Below are 15570 nucleotides of genomic sequence, written 5' to 3' on the forward strand. Positions count from 1 at the left end.
TACCTCTGTTGTTCAGTTCTGCTCCTTTTCATTATGAGGACAGACAGACCACCTGCTCTCAGCCTTTGCTGATCCCCTGCTAGTCTTTGGTTCTATAAATGCAATACTATTTAGAAGCCCAGGGTTAGAATCTTTCCATGGATCCAAGGCTATCCATGGGTTCTTTTTTAAGTTTTGCCTTCAAAGCTGTATCATAATATTGCTGCTTAAATAAGAATGCCTTTGGACAAGTTAAACTCCACTTTAAAGCCAATGTAAGTAAGAGACTACAGTGGTCCATGTGGGGGATTGGTTCTAGGACCACCACGCTTACCCAAATCCACGCATATTCAAGTCCCACAGTCGGCCCGCAGAGCCCGTGCGTATGAAAAGTTGGCCCTCTGTATACATAGGTCTCGAATCTTGTGCATTTGCAATCTGCATTTGGTTGAAAAAATCCACATATAAGTGGACCTGTGCAGTTCAAACTTCTGACGTTCAAGGGTCAACTGTAATTCTTGTACTTATTTAAGCAATGTACTACCATAAGGAGTTGTGTCCCATCTTACAACTCAGACAGGATGATAAGCATCTTCCTTCATGCATCTGCAATGGTTTTAGTACCACCAACTGGAAGGAAGCTTAAAAAGATGCCATGCCCATTGGCCCATTAGTAGTGTAAAAAAAATTTCTGAAACTGTTGAATAGCTCCATTCAAAAGTCGAACTGGTCCTCTTAACTGGCTTCTAGTTATTTTGTTTCCTTTAATAGCCTGTTGCACATGTTTTAATAGTTTAAGCCTTATCAAATTCTTTTCTGGATATAGCCAAAAATAAACATAATGTCGTATATAAGTATGTTTTATACATTAAGATATCCATGCCAACATATCACAGATAACATATTAAGAAGGGTCATGTTTCATTTATGGTAAAACAAGCGCAAATAAAAAAATAAACAAAACTCAGCACATCTCTTTTCTCCCCAGGTGTGGAGTGAGGTGCCCTTCTGCTGGGCTCTGCTAATGTCCCCATGTAGCTGCCAGCCCTGCACATGCCACACGATGTTGTCATTTGCACATGGGTTGTTAGTCTATAATTTTCCACCAGCTATAACAGGATCAGACACAAAAGTGCTCGGAAATGTTTGCTGAATGAAGAAACTTACAATAAAACCCCAATATCTGCAAATGCTGCCATGATGGTAACTTACTTATCACTCTAACTGAAGGCAATCTTTGCATCCTCTCACCCTGTTAGTGACACTTCCATTTTACTTTAGATTATAAATATTTATGTTCTCTTAGACTGCAAGCTCCCTGAGGGCAGGCAGGCTCCATTGCTGCTTCTCTGTATTCCTTGCTGGATGAAACTGAATGTTTTATTTACATCTTTAAACCCCAGTATCTTATATTTGACCCAACTTAACAGAAGCTGCAGGTTTCTTTTAATAGAATGACATGTTTATATTACTTGTAACTAAGTACCACTGCTAGAGTGGTACTTAAAATGGTCCAGATACACTTCAGGATGAGTGTTTAGAGCAGAGACAGCAGCCCGCCTCAGGATTCATTCAGGTGCAGGCTGTGGACCTGTTGTCCAAAGCACGTCCAAGCCGGGGCCCCACCTCGGGTGGATTTTCTGTTGCTCTGATTTATGCTGATTTGGGCCAACACTTGGCTGTCCTCAGCCTCAAAGCAGGACTGAATCGGGTCACAACTACCAAGGGCACAATGTAGCATTTGTTTACAGTTCTGAATGGATCATCCTTTGTTAATGTAAGTGAAACCCTGTGTCTTGTCTGGAGACAGCAGTGTAGAGTTCCCAAGTTCTACTTGTGATAACCAAAGGTTTCAGTGAAATAAAACTTCATATGGGCTGTAAAATATGAGTTGGTAACAGGAACCCGAATTAATAAACTTGGAAATTCTCACTCTCCCATGGATTAGAACATATTTAAGTCATGAAAAATGAATGGGAGAACAATTTGGCATTTCTAGGAATTATTTAGATCTACCTTGAATATAGATGCTTTTCTTTACAAAATGGTATTGTACACACTCTGAGGGTTCAGAAAATACCATTCACGTCCTAATCTCGTTTCTGGCTCTTACTAGGCAAGAAAGCTAAGCAACAACTTGGGTCACAGAGGAGCAAATAGTAACAAGTTTTGAAAAAAAATTTTTTTTTTTGCCACTATGGACACTAAAATCACTGTTCGGTCCCTAGGAGTAACATTTCAATACTGCAAAAAAAGAAAAATACGACAGCGACAGAACAACCAAAGTGAGACCAAGCAGCACCTTTGAAGACACTCAGTTTGAAGGCACTGCGTAAGGATGAGCTGGGGGCAGGAAGGCCATGTGGAGCTGCATGTCTGATCGGGGGCGCCTCACGTTGCCTGCTCCCGCTGTGATCAGGGTCCGTGCATGGAAAACTGTCTAAACACTGACCAAAAACACACACACAGAGGCAAGGTTAAGAGGAAAAATCATCTTCCTCAAAAATATCCAGCCTTATGGAATATTATAAGAGGTCTTAATGCTCAGTTAAAAGTAAAGCACAATCAGTATTTTAACTGAAGTTAAGGCAACAAGCTCAATTACTTCAGGAAACTAAGAAATCTGTGTTCAGGCTGCTCAGAACCCCAAGTCCAGGTGGGTCCCCTAGCCCAGCACTTCCCTGACGTAGGTTCCTTCTGCTTGGCCTTCTTGCCTGGTAAGAGCTATAAATGAAATCAGGAAATGAATAGTAGCTGGAGATTGAAGAAGGAAGCAGGAGAGGGAGAGAAAAAGAGTTAAAAAGACGTGGTACTGAGAACTCACAGTAAGGATTCTTACAAACTTAAAAATACTACAGGGTGCTTTTTCTTTTCTCTTCCTTTACTTTCTCTTTCTTGGAGGAATGGAGAAGGGGAAGGCAAGTCCCATGTTCCTATTTCAAGGTTAGAACCCCACAGAGAGAATCTCACTGACTAACTTCAGCCTGTGTTGACCAGAGTTCCACTAAATACCAGGAACACAACAACCAGACTCAGCAATAAAAGAAACACGATTCAGATTTATCCTGAAGATATTTTCACAACTTCAACTTTCCAGTGTGAAAAGCTGAAAAACATAGTTTCTGAGGTAAGAAAAAGAATATCTTTTGAGGCCGGGCATGGTGGCTCGCGCCTGTACTCCCAGCACTTTGAGAAGCCGAGGCGGGTGGATCACTTGAGGCCAGGAATTCGAGAACAGCCCGGCCAGCATAGTGAAACCCCGCCTCTATTAAAAATACAAAAAATTAACCAGGTGTGGTAGCACACGCCTGTAGTCTCAGCTGCTTGGGAGGCTGAGGCAAGAGAATTGCTTGAACCCAGGAGGCGGAGGTTGCAGTGAGCTGAGATCGTGTCACTGTACTCCAGCCTGGGGGGCAGAGTGAGATACTGTCTAAAAAAACAAAAAAACAGTATCTGTGAATTTCAGTTAAGTGTTAAATCTTTCTGCTTCTCCCAAAGCAGAAAGTTTATTTACCTAATCGGCTTCTAATGATCATACTTAAAAACAAATTAATAATAGGTATGTTCTTTGTGTATATGTATTTGTATGTGTGTACAAGCATACAGCGTATCCTTGCCTTGATGTATATCCTCTGAATACAACACTCCCCCTACACCTTCCAGTCTTCTTATATATCATTATATCACTGAATAAAATGGGCTTTTCCAAAAATTGAAAATTCATATAACGTACAATGAACCATTTCAAGTACACTTCAGGGGCATTCAGTGCCTTTACAATGTTGTGCAATCAGCCCTCTGTCGAGTTTCAAAACTTTTTCAGGATCCCAGAAGAACTCCCCGTCCCTGTAAGTAATTACTCCCCTTTCCTCCCTCCCCGCAGCCCCTGGCAACCTCTAATCTGCTTTCTGTCTCTATGGATTTGCCTATTCTGGACATTTCATATGAAAAGAATAAAAAAATGGGCTTTTAGGTTACATAAATCATTTGAAATATTATATGGTAACTACAAATGTAAACAAGGTAAAAATTTGGGATTTGTGGTCTAAACTGAAATTCTAGAGTTAGAATTTCACAGACTAGGAACATTTCATAAAGAATCCTGAGGACTGACACTGGGTTATCATCCTAACATACAAATAAGATCAGTAAAAAAAGACCCTACAGAAAAGACATTTCAATAACAAAAAAGACAGTATCTCACTTCCAATATGAGGTTATAGGGAATAAGAAGACAATTTCAGAATAAAAGATAGTCCTGTACATGGAATAAATTTAGCTTAATGGAAAACTCACATGACATCACCCTTATTTTCGCCTTTGACAGGTAAGTCCTGTCACAGAGCAGCACAGGTGTCTGGGGTGCCCTCCTTAGCACACCTGAGCCTGCACTTATGGCCGAGAACTGATTTCCCAAAACAAGATAATTTAGGAAAATAATGGATTTCATCCCGTAAAAGTTCAATCTTTTTGACGGCCAAAATTGACAAGATCCAAATCTATTTTAATAATCAGCAGAAAATGATAGCAGCTTTGCGAGAGAAAGCAACAGCTGTGAGTCAGGTGAGGCCATCTCGCCCGGTGCAGATGGCAGCAGATCAGTGTTGTCTCTGCCCTTTAGTTCTCCTCTGCTGGCTGTGGTCTGGAGATGTCAGAGGGCAGACAGTTAAGGAAACAACTTTTATAAATCTAAGAACTCCAGCAGGCAGGTTTCTCCCTAACTTGGCCTTTTACGCTGGGGTATGCATTCTGGAGGGTGCATAAAGCCACAGGATAAACGCAATATACATCCTAGAATATCAGTTTTCCATGCAGTTGAAAAATGTTAAACAAGGCTGGGTGTAGTGGCTCAAGTCTGTAATCCCAGCACTTTGGGAGGTCAAGGCGGGCAGATCACTTTAGGTCAGGAGTTCGAGACCAGCCTGGCCAACATGGCGGAACCCTGTGTCTACTAAAAATACAAAAATTAGCAGGGTGTGGTGGCACACACCTGTAATCCTAGATACTCGGGAGGCTGAGACACAAGAATCGCTTGAACCCAGGAGGCAGAGGCTGCAGTGAGCCGAGATCACTCCACTGCACTCCAGCCTCGGCGACAGAGCAAGACTCCATCTCAAAAAAAAAAAAAAAAAAAGTTAAACATTTTTGCACTTAACTAAAATAATCATGAAACAGAATACTAAATTCAAATAGCTTTTTACAATACAACAATACAACCAGAGATTTTAGAAACTTAAACATTTTAGGGGTTCTTTATGGACCATTTCAGACTAAGTGCCCAGATGCTCACAGTCAGAGCAGCTACTGGGCAGATTCCGGAGAGCACTGTCCTAGTCTAATTGATTCTAACCCAGGAAAGGCTACAGAATTAGAAGAAAGAGACAAAGAACATTGCTAAGCTGATCCTAAAATTCATATGGAAATGCACATATCATTACACCATTGAATAAAATGGACCCAATATACCAAAAGGGACCCAAAATACCAAAACAATTTTGAAAAAAAGAACAAAGTTGGAGAGTTCACACTTCCTGATTTTAAAGCTTACAACAGAGCTACAGTAATCAAGACAGTGTGGTACAGACATAAGGACAGACATACAGACCAATGGAATAGAGAATCCAGAAATAAACCCTCTTATTTATGGTCCATTGATTTTCAACAAGTGTGCCAAACCCATTCAATAGGGGAAATAATTGTTTTTCCAACAAACGGTTCTGGGAAAACCGGATATTCACATGCAAATAAATGAAGTTGGACCCTTACCTCACACCCTATATAAAAACTAACATGAAATGGAACAAAGACCAAAATGTAAGAGAACTCATGTTAAAAAACTCTTAGAAGAATGTATAAGTCTGGATTCAACAATGGTTTCATAGCTATGACACCATAAGCATAGGAGACAGAAGCCAAATCAAGATAAACTGGTCTTCCTCTAAATTAAAAACGTGTGCTGCAAATGATACCATCAAGACAGTGAAAAAGGCCAGGCGCGGTGGCTCACGCTTGTAATCCCAGCACTTTGGGAGGCTGAGGTGGGCGGATCACGAGGTCAGGAGATCGAGACCATGGTGAAACCCCGTCTCTACTAAAAATACAAAAAGAAATTAGCTGGGCGTGGTGGCGGGCGCCTGTAGTCCCAGCTACTCGGAGAGGCTGAGGCAGGAGAATGGCGTGAACCCGGGAGGCGGAGCTTGCAGTGAGCCGAGATCGCGCCACTGCACTCCAGCCTGGGTGACAGAGCGAGACTCCGTCTCAAAAAAAAAAAAAAAGACAGTGAAAAAGACAACCCACAGTATGAGAAAAATATCTGCAAAACATATATATGATAAAGGCTTGGTTCTTGGAGTACAAAGACTTTGCTGTGACAGCTGTGATAGCCACATCTGACCACGCCCTCTGGGCCACCTCCTACTCTCACCGATCCTTGGTCAGTTCCCTCTTCATTCTTCATGCTTGTCACTTATTGTTCCCCCTCAATTCTCCAGAGGCCTCCTCTCTTGGACCACCAGAAAAACCAAAGCCATGAGGCCCTACCTTCCCCAAATTCCTTCTTAAATTTCCCTTCCTGCCCCAGAAGTTTCCCCTCTGCCGAAGATGACACTGAACATTTTGGTTTTCAGCAGATCTGGTTTTGACAGCTTTACCGTTCACCTACAAAAACTGAACAGGGCTAACCACACAGTGAGAGTATCTGAAATACAACAAAACTGGTTCATTCAACTAAATGAAATGCCAACATGAAAGTTCAGTGAAACCCGAATGATGGAATCGGCGTGAGACCCTGGCTAGAAAGTGGAGTGGTGACTGACCTGCACAGTTCCGCCTGCATGCTGTGTTCTATTGCCCTCACCGATGAGCGTGTGCACCCCAGATAGGCTGGGCAAAAGCTGGGAGCGTGCACTCTACGATAAGGACTAGGAAAGTTACCTTTTGGCCAACTCTCAAATCTTAAACCCATGATCTTGGCCTTTCAAAACTGCTCTAGCCAGTTAAGTGGCTAAAATCATAGCAGTAACTTCTAAGACACAGAAAGACAGTAATGCCCGGATTCCATTATCAGTATATGTCTCCCACTTTTAATGCTATGCCTTTACATTTTTTTAATAATACATTCATCAATACACACACACACACACACACACACACACACACACACGGTGAAAACCCTCTTATCCTATCCCTCTGCCAAAAGTATCACTTTCAGTTTCTTCTGTATCTCTTGAGTTTCATCCTGGAACCAAAACAAATTTATTCTTAGCCCAACTTCCCCTTGTGTAGTGACGAAGATGGCGCGAGATGCCGCTGCTGTGTCTTGCCTTCCACTTAACTGCTCTCTGCTGCTCTCCTTTCATCAGTCATAAAGGGATGCTACTTGACATACACCCTTTTCCAGGATTTTTCTCATCACAGTGCGACAACCACCCCCAACACATACCCCAGCAGGCTGAATCATCCCATCTTCCCAACTGCATCCCAGGACCACCAATTAGTTGATTAAACTTCAGCTAACACACTGCTTCTCCAGGGAGGCCCTGCTGGGCCCCACAGGGCCTGCTCCCTCCTCCTGAAGCCAGTGCAGACACGCACCCCCAGCACCTATAACATGACCAGTTCTTAGCACTAAGCACAGAGCCAACCACCAAGTGGGTGATTTCTAAGTGTGAGTGAGTGAGTGAAATGCAGCTTCAGGTGGACATAGGGCAGAAAGTCAAAAGGAAATTTTGTTCTCTTCTGTGTTAGGTATCATGTTATCCTTCCATTTGAAATGAACTCAGACATTATTTTCGTCTTAATTTTAACCTTGTTTGGCACAACGAAGGACACAGGGTTACCAACACTTAAATTAGCAACAGCACATATGCAGAATCAAAAGCAAAGAATGAGGAAGGAAATCTTTGCAGAGCTTCATTAAAATCAGGAACACGCGCGCATAGGTTTTTTTTCACTACAATGTAAACATCACCTCGATTGTATACATCAAGAAATATTTCTTGATGCTTTCCTACTGTTTCCCCATAGACAAATGTCTACACTAAAACAGAGCCAGTTTGCAGATGAATGCCTCTCTCCCCCACCCCGCAAGAACTTCATGATATATCATTACCAATAAAAAGAATATGTCTAATTTTGCACTAAATCCTAAGAATTACTCATTAAGAATCTTTACCAATAGGAAGTTTACGTTTAGCACGAAAATACTCCCGCCAGCTATGTCTACAATGCAGCTTGAACATGAATCTCTCGGGATGTGCAAGCTCCTAAAATCAAGTGTGAAGTCGGTCCTGGAGGCTGTTTCTTCAACAGGAGCTCTGGGGCTGTGCCAAGGAACTAGCGGGCACTGTGCCTAGTGAGGCAATGTAAGGCTCAGATAAGTTAATTTCATCCATAACCACAAACCCTCAAAGTACAGCCTTACCTTCGTGACCCAGAATCTGCATCTCTTGTTTTTCTAGATGACACCATAAGATCAACTAACCTGGTTTCAGCTGCACTGCACTCTACACCACTGTAAAAAGCTGAGAGCAGAAAGTACCGTGTAGATAGATCCCTGTGATAAAGAAAGCTGCAAGAGCAGGCTCAGTGCATGCTCAGAGAGGGGTGAGCCCAGAACCGTGAGTCAGAAAACCCAAGTGCTGGTCCGGTATCTGGTCTCTGTCACCAGCTCCTTCTTGGACCTCAGGCAAGCTGGAGAACCTCTCTGCTTCGGTTTCCACCGCTGTCAAAGTAGGACTAATCATACTTGTTTACTCTCTCACAGGAAAGAGGGCGACGGTTAATGAACCCTTTTGCGAGGAGCTTTGAAGATGAAAAAGGTTCCAGGGTGCTAATGACAAACAATAACAGCCTCTCTATTCTCATTTGGGTATCTATCATGCTGTGGGGGAGAGGGTACCGAATTACTCCGAGTAAACTGGTCTTCTAGGATTCTTGTTCTTAGGGCTAAACTATTTTGAAAAACCCTAGAAGAGATGAATGATGGTAATGCTTAGAATACCGGATAATACAAAAGAAATCAAACATTGGCGGCTGATGCTTTAATTTCACTGCTCTGAACTGCTCGGCCCGGGTTCTGCAGCACTGCTAGCTGGCATAAATATTTACATCGGCAGCGTGTCTTAGTTACTATGGATGCCATAGCTAAGGCTATTAGCTTGGCTGATAAGTCCCCATTTCCTGCCAAAGAACTCTTTACCAAACATACTTCTTAAACTTTGCTTTATTTTTAATAAACATTTAAGTGTCAAGTAGTGTTCAAAATCGTTTTAGGGGTTCCAAGTTTAGTTTACATTTCACTTAAAGGCTCTCCTCCTTTTTACAAATAAAGGGTGAAAAGGCTCAAATAAGCAAATGTCTCAGCCCACATGTTACACTATACAAGACTATAAGACTGAACTGGTTTTTCTAAGTTGATATTTGGTTTTACATAAACACATGTGTGCATATACACACACGGCCCACCAAAAGATATTTTTCCAGTCTATGTAGGCAGTATAATTTATGTTCATTTAATTGGATAGTAATTCCAACTCACACAAAAATGTGAAAATTCAAGATTAATATTTTGAAAGTTAACATTTAAATGATCGTAAGATTTAGAAGTAAAAAAATGCAGAGTTCATACCCACTGATACTAGACTATTTGAATGAGAAAAGCCAGTCCCCAAAAGTTTACATGTCTTCAAAAGGCCAGTTTCAATACCTGATAGCCTCAGCCAGGATATAAATGAGAAAATAAGAACGGGGTTCTTAAGGGAAGGAAGTAGGGAAGAGAGGAAGGATAAGTAAAAAATTTCCCAAAATCACAACTTTAACTTTGGCTTAAATTTAAATGTTGCTTAAGAGTAAGTCATAAAAACACTTACCAACATAACGTCATTTGTGACTTTGTGTAAAAAGAAAAAGTATCTGAATTCATTAGATTCTTTTAAAAATCCCCACCCATTTAATAGTCATTTAAGTTTTCTCCTGGCAGAGCATTTCTCTTAACTAAGAATAACATAAAAGGAGAAATGTGTTCATTCTCGTTGGTGTTTTCCTCTTTGGGGGATTAGATCGGAACGCCAATCACAGTTCCTTTCTTCCAATCCCCTCTAAAATAAGTAATTTAATCAAATGCATTTTTAATATAACTTATTTGGAGGTTCAGGAAAGTAAGGTGACTTAATCAACAAGCTCAGTAACTAGTGACACTATTAGGCCTTAACCCTGGCTCTGATAGCGCCAGATTCCTGTATGATTTGATGTGATAATTTAGCAAGGGATGTGTGTGTGTGTGTGTGCGTGTGTGTGTGTGTGTGTGTGTGTGGTGGGGGGGTGGTGGTGGGGTCACTAAATTAATAAGACCTCAATGTTTTCAACATCTAGTAAAATACTTTTAAAAGCGTCAATGATATTCTCTAAAGGGAAACATCTCCTCAGGACCAGGTCCAAGAATTGAGAAAATTCCACATTTCCAGCAGCTTGGTGAAGCATAAGTGACCTCTGTTCTAAAATGAGACAACATGGCTTCACTCTGGCCTGGTCATTACACCTGTAAAATTAGCCTAGAGCACCTATGCACAGGCTGTGGGGGCTGAGTGTCTGTGACAGCTTCACCTTCCACTTGCTGCTGCCTCCTAGATGCCTAGTCTGAAAGTTTAAGCCAAACACACAGAAAAACATGCGAGACCACATTAAGCATTTATGCAATGTATGTATACACAGTACAATACAGGATAATATGACGTAACACCAACTCAGAGCATTATGAACCGAGAGGGCTATCAAGATACTAAAAACGTATAAAAGGTTTTTTTACTAAAACTGCTCTCATGTCAATTTTTTGAAGAAATGAAACAAAACAAATATTTAAGTCTTAATATCCACAGTTTGTCTGCTTTTTGTTCTGTCAAGTAAAAATGATTTTACGTTACTATTCTTATAATTTATAAGTTCCTGGAAAAAGTGGCTATTTTGGCTCATAACTCACACATCACATGGGCGCTTTTCTTCGAGACAGCCATCACACTCCAGCATGCTAGAAGGGCTTTGTGTGAACTCTGCATTTCGTCACGCAAAATTAAAAAGGAGACTGGGTGCAGTGGCTCACGCCTCTAATCCCAGCACTCTGGGAGGCCAAAGCAGGAGGATCATTTGAGCCCAGGAGTTTGAGACCAGCCTGAGCAACCCAGTGAGACCCCAGCTCTACCGGAAAACAACAACAACAACAACAACAACAAACCGTGCTGGGTGTGGTGGTGCTTGCCTGTAGTCCCAGCTACACAGGATGCTGAGGTGGGAGGAATGCTTGAGCTGGGGGGGTTGAGGCTGCAGTGAGCTGTGATTGTGCCATTGCACTCCAGCCTGGGCAACCAAAAACCAAACCAAAACAAACCCAAACAAAAACAAAATTAAAAACAAACCCAAACAAAAACAAAATTAAAAAGGTATACAAAAGAGTTGAGACTTAAAAACCCAGTAACTTCATGCTTCATCAAGGACATTCTTGGGTCAGCCTGGTGTGCCGCTAGCTGAACACCGCTGTCCTGCTTGATGAAAGAAAGGCACCGTGTTACTCGCCATTGCCTTTGCACCACCAGGGCAAACGTCCACACAGCGAAAGAGGTAAATTAGATCTTGGTAATCTTACCAGGCGGTGATGGCCTTGCAAAGCCCCTGGAAAGCAGCTCTGTGACCCCAGGGGCCACAGGCTGCCCAGGGTAAACACTGCTCCATGCAAAGGCTTCAGAGTTCCAAGAGACCAATTATCAAATGCTACCCCCCTTTGAGAAGTCTGACCAACTACATAAAGCTGGGAAAAAAACCAAAACGAACAACCCATTCCTAATTACACATGTGCAGAAACTGTCTACAAGTGTAAACACACATATACAGACACCCTCACCACCCACCTCTTCCTTGAAGCCCACCAAGAATAAGAACCAGCAACTCAGGAAGAAGTGGAGGTGGTACTTTAGGGCTTGAGGGTTCTTCAGGACTTGTTCCCTAGCAAAACATTACTGTTTTCATAAGTTGTAAGTTAAAATACCATAATTAGAACACATTGCTCATGAGCAACACAACCAGCAGACAAAAATCCATGTGTATTATAATGAGGTCACATACATTGATGACCAAGAAACTGAAAAAACCTCATCACTGTTAACAGCTCAAATTCTACTGAAAACACCAAAATATCAACATTTAAAAACAATAAGATATAAGGTTATAGTTGGGACCCCACTTATTTCAAATATTATTTAATTAAAGCAACATCTGCATTTAAAAACAACTAAAGGGAAATGACATGTAAAGTCACCCTATTTGAAATTAACCACAGATATCGCTTTTTTTTTTTTTTTTTTTTGTGACAGAGTCTCACTCTGTTGCCCAGGCTGGTGTGCAGTGGCATGATCTCGGCTCACTGCAACCTCCGCCTCCCAGGTTTAAGTGATTGTCCTGCCTTAACCACCCGAGTAGCTGGGATTACAGGCACCTGCCACCATGCTGGCTAATTTTTGTATTTTTAGTAGAGATGGGGTTTTGCCATGTTGGCCAGGCTGGTCTTGAACTCCTGACCTCAGGTGATCTGCCCACCTTGGCCTCCCAAAGTGCTGGTATTACAGGTGTGAGGCACTGTGCCTGTAATACTAACTTTTAAAGATGAAATTTCTTATGAATGTGATACTAAAACTCTTTTCTTCTAAAGAGTTAAAGATGAGGAGGAGAGATGTATATAAATGCCAATTTCTTATTTTACTCTAGACTTTCATGGACTGGAGCACGGGAACACAAAGACTGAATAGGGAGCACTAGGTATACTCTAAACCGAGGCCGTGGACATGTGCTTAGGACCATCTTAGCAGGTAACTATACACAATCTATAAGCAGAGCATAGTGCAAACTCCAGAGGTACTGATGATACTAATTTCTTCCAAATGGTGAAATGCCAAGCAAACTGCAAGAGATGAAAAGGCTGGGTAAAAGAGAGAGAGACAGATGAGCTTCGAGATGAACAAAAACAGATAATACAGCTGGAGAAAAAGAAAACAGATGACGGCTAAGTGGCGGGGCTCTGGAGTACCACATGCGACCCACGAAAGAGACAACCACAGACACCACGAGCATTGAGTCTCACGACACTCCAGGCGCCATTTTAAGCTCTTTACGTGCATTCACTTAACTTTGAAAAAACCCCAAAGACGTAGGTTGTATTATTATTCCCATTTCACATTCCATTTCTAGAAACAGTGAGTCACGTGCCCTAGACAGTTCAGCTTGCCTGGGGTGGGCGGGGTGGGGGGTGGTGGTGATCTGACCCTGGCCTGTGGCTCCAGGTCCTACCCTCAACCACAAATCACCCTAGCTCTTAAAGTGCGGAGGAAACTTTGGTTTTATCTTATCTTCCAGTGTGCCTTAAACGCAGTTACACTCCAAAAGACCAATACAAATGCCAATAAGCATCAGAAATGGTAATGCACCCCAAAAACGCTGTTTGGTAAGATGGTGTGGCCATCTGTGCAGCTACCGTGAGTTACAACCAGAGGACCAACACTGGCTGGCAAAGACTCAAACAAGAAAGGCCACTGCTCACGGCTTAGGAAACGGTAGCTAAGTTATTACATTTCCTTTGTACATTTTTTCCAAAGCAGAACCTTTTTAAACATATTTCCTTCACCAGTGAATATTGAAATGATAAGAGAGCGAAACAGCCTTATTTTTTAAAAATGTATTTCTCATCCTGGGGCAGTGACTCACGCCTGTAATCCCAGTACTTTGGGAGGTGGAACATGAGGTCAGGAGATTGAGACCATCCTGGCCAACATGGTGAAACCCTGTCTCTATTAAAATACAAAATATTAGCCGAGTGTGGTGGTGGGTGCCTGTAGTCGCAGCTACTTGAGAGGCTGAGGCAGTGGAATCACTTGAACCCAGGAGGCGGAGGTTGCAGTGAGCTGAGATTGCTCCACTGCACTCCAGCCCGGCGACAGAGCACGACTCCATCTCGAAATATGTGTTTCCCTCAAACATTATGAAAAAGTTAAAATCTCCATAGAATTTCAATGAATACTTGTATATTGTATATCCACTCACCTAGATTCAACAACTGTTCATGCTTTGACACAATTTGCTTTTTACCCACTATTCTCTTTACCATTTGAAGTTGCAGAGATCATGATCCTTCACTTATTAATACTTCATTCTGCATTCCCTAAGAATAAGTCCCTTACAAAATTTGGACACCTTTTTACGCCTAGAAAGTTCACAGTAATTCCACACATCCAACATCATTCTGCACTCCACTTTCTCCAGCTGCCTTCAAAATGTCTCTAATAGGTTTGATTTTACACTGTTTAGAACAAGGATCTGATCTAGATTCATTCACTGTACCTAACTGTTATATCTCTTTAGTCTTTTTTCTTTTTTAAACTAGAAGAGTTTTTGATTTATGTGTAATTCAAGGGCCTCAAATAAAGCCAGACTTCTACCTGCTGTGGGAGTACTGGTTTCCCCCATGCATTTTAGCCAGTGTCTTTCCAAGATGTCAGTGAGAGAAATGATTTACCCCACGTTTTGAAGTTCTCCACTTGGAGGTCCTATTTCCAGTGTGACAGGAAGCGGAAACAGCGCCTGAGCAAGGCCCAGAGTGGAGTGGGCACCTGTGTCTGCTCTTTCAACCAGCCACCTTGTGTAAAGTCTGTCACCTTTTTGGTAGTCTTACTCTTGAACTTGGGTATAACGTCTGCTCAGCAGGTTTTGTGCCTTGCAGCAAAAGCCATCTCCTATATGTTTTTCATTGAAATACGTTAACTACAGTGTATAGAGGATTGAAAGAAAAATAAAGTACAGCTTCTCATGAGCTTCTCATTCCACTGATGAGGTATTTAGCTAAGAAATACACCAGATAGGCTGGGCACGGTAGCTCACGCCTGTAATCCCAGCACTTTGGGAGGCCGAGGCGGGCGGATCACGAGGTCAGGAGATTGAGACCATCCTGGCTAACATGGTGAAACCCTGTCTCTACTAAAAATACAAAAAAAATTAGCTGGGTGTGGTGGTGGGCGCCTGTAGTCCCAGCTACTCGGGAGGCTGAGCAGGAGAATGGCGTGAACCCGGGAGGCAGAGCTTGCAGTGAGCCAAGATAGCGCCACTGCAGTCCAGCCTGGGTGACAGAGCAAGACTCCATCTCAAAAAAAAAAAAAAAGAAAAAAAAAAAAAAAAAAAAGAAATACACCAGATAGGCTGGGTGTGGTGGCTCATGCCTATGCCTATAATCCCAGCACTTTGGGAGGCCAAGGCGGGTGGATCACTTGAGGTCAGGAGTTCGAGACCAGACTGGCCATCATGGTGAAACCCTGTCTCTACTAAAAATACAAAAAATAGCCGGGTGTGGTGGTGGGCACCTGTAATCCCAGCTACTCAGGAGGCTGACACAGGTGAATTGCTTGAACCTGGGAGGTAGAGGTTGCAGTGAGCCGAGATCGCACCACTGCACCCCAGCCTGGGTGACAAAGCGAGACTCCATCTCAAAAAAAGAAATATAGTAGATGGCTATTTCCTGAGTGATCACTCAGAAATAACTTTTAATTTTTAATCCACTGACAC

General features: G+C 42.3%; 1 protein-coding gene across 12 annotated transcripts in view; it reads right to left on the reverse strand.

Moving 5' to 3' along the window:
• Positions 1–15570, reverse strand: part of PPP2R5C (protein phosphatase 2 regulatory subunit B'gamma) — a 172357-nt gene that overhangs the window by 96633 nt on the left and 60154 nt on the right. Inside the window, exons 2-3 of one of the 12 annotated variants that reach the window (XM_058429897.1) lie at positions 2585–2733; positions 314–417 (exon numbers count right to left, since the gene is read on the reverse strand). The exons of 9 other annotated variants lie outside the window; for them this stretch is intronic. The gene's annotated coding sequence lies outside the window, so the exon portion shown is untranslated. The remainder of the gene's footprint in view (positions 1–313; positions 418–2584; positions 2734–15570) is intronic. 2 more of the 12 variants (XM_058429896.1, XM_058429898.1) reach the window with 2 other exon arrangements.

Source organism: Hylobates moloch, unplaced genomic scaffold (genome assembly GCF_009828535.3).
Source record: "Hylobates moloch isolate HMO894 unplaced genomic scaffold, HMol_V3 SCAFFOLD_16, whole genome shotgun sequence".
Taxonomy (NCBI): Eukaryota; Metazoa; Chordata; class Mammalia; order Primates; family Hylobatidae; genus Hylobates; species Hylobates moloch.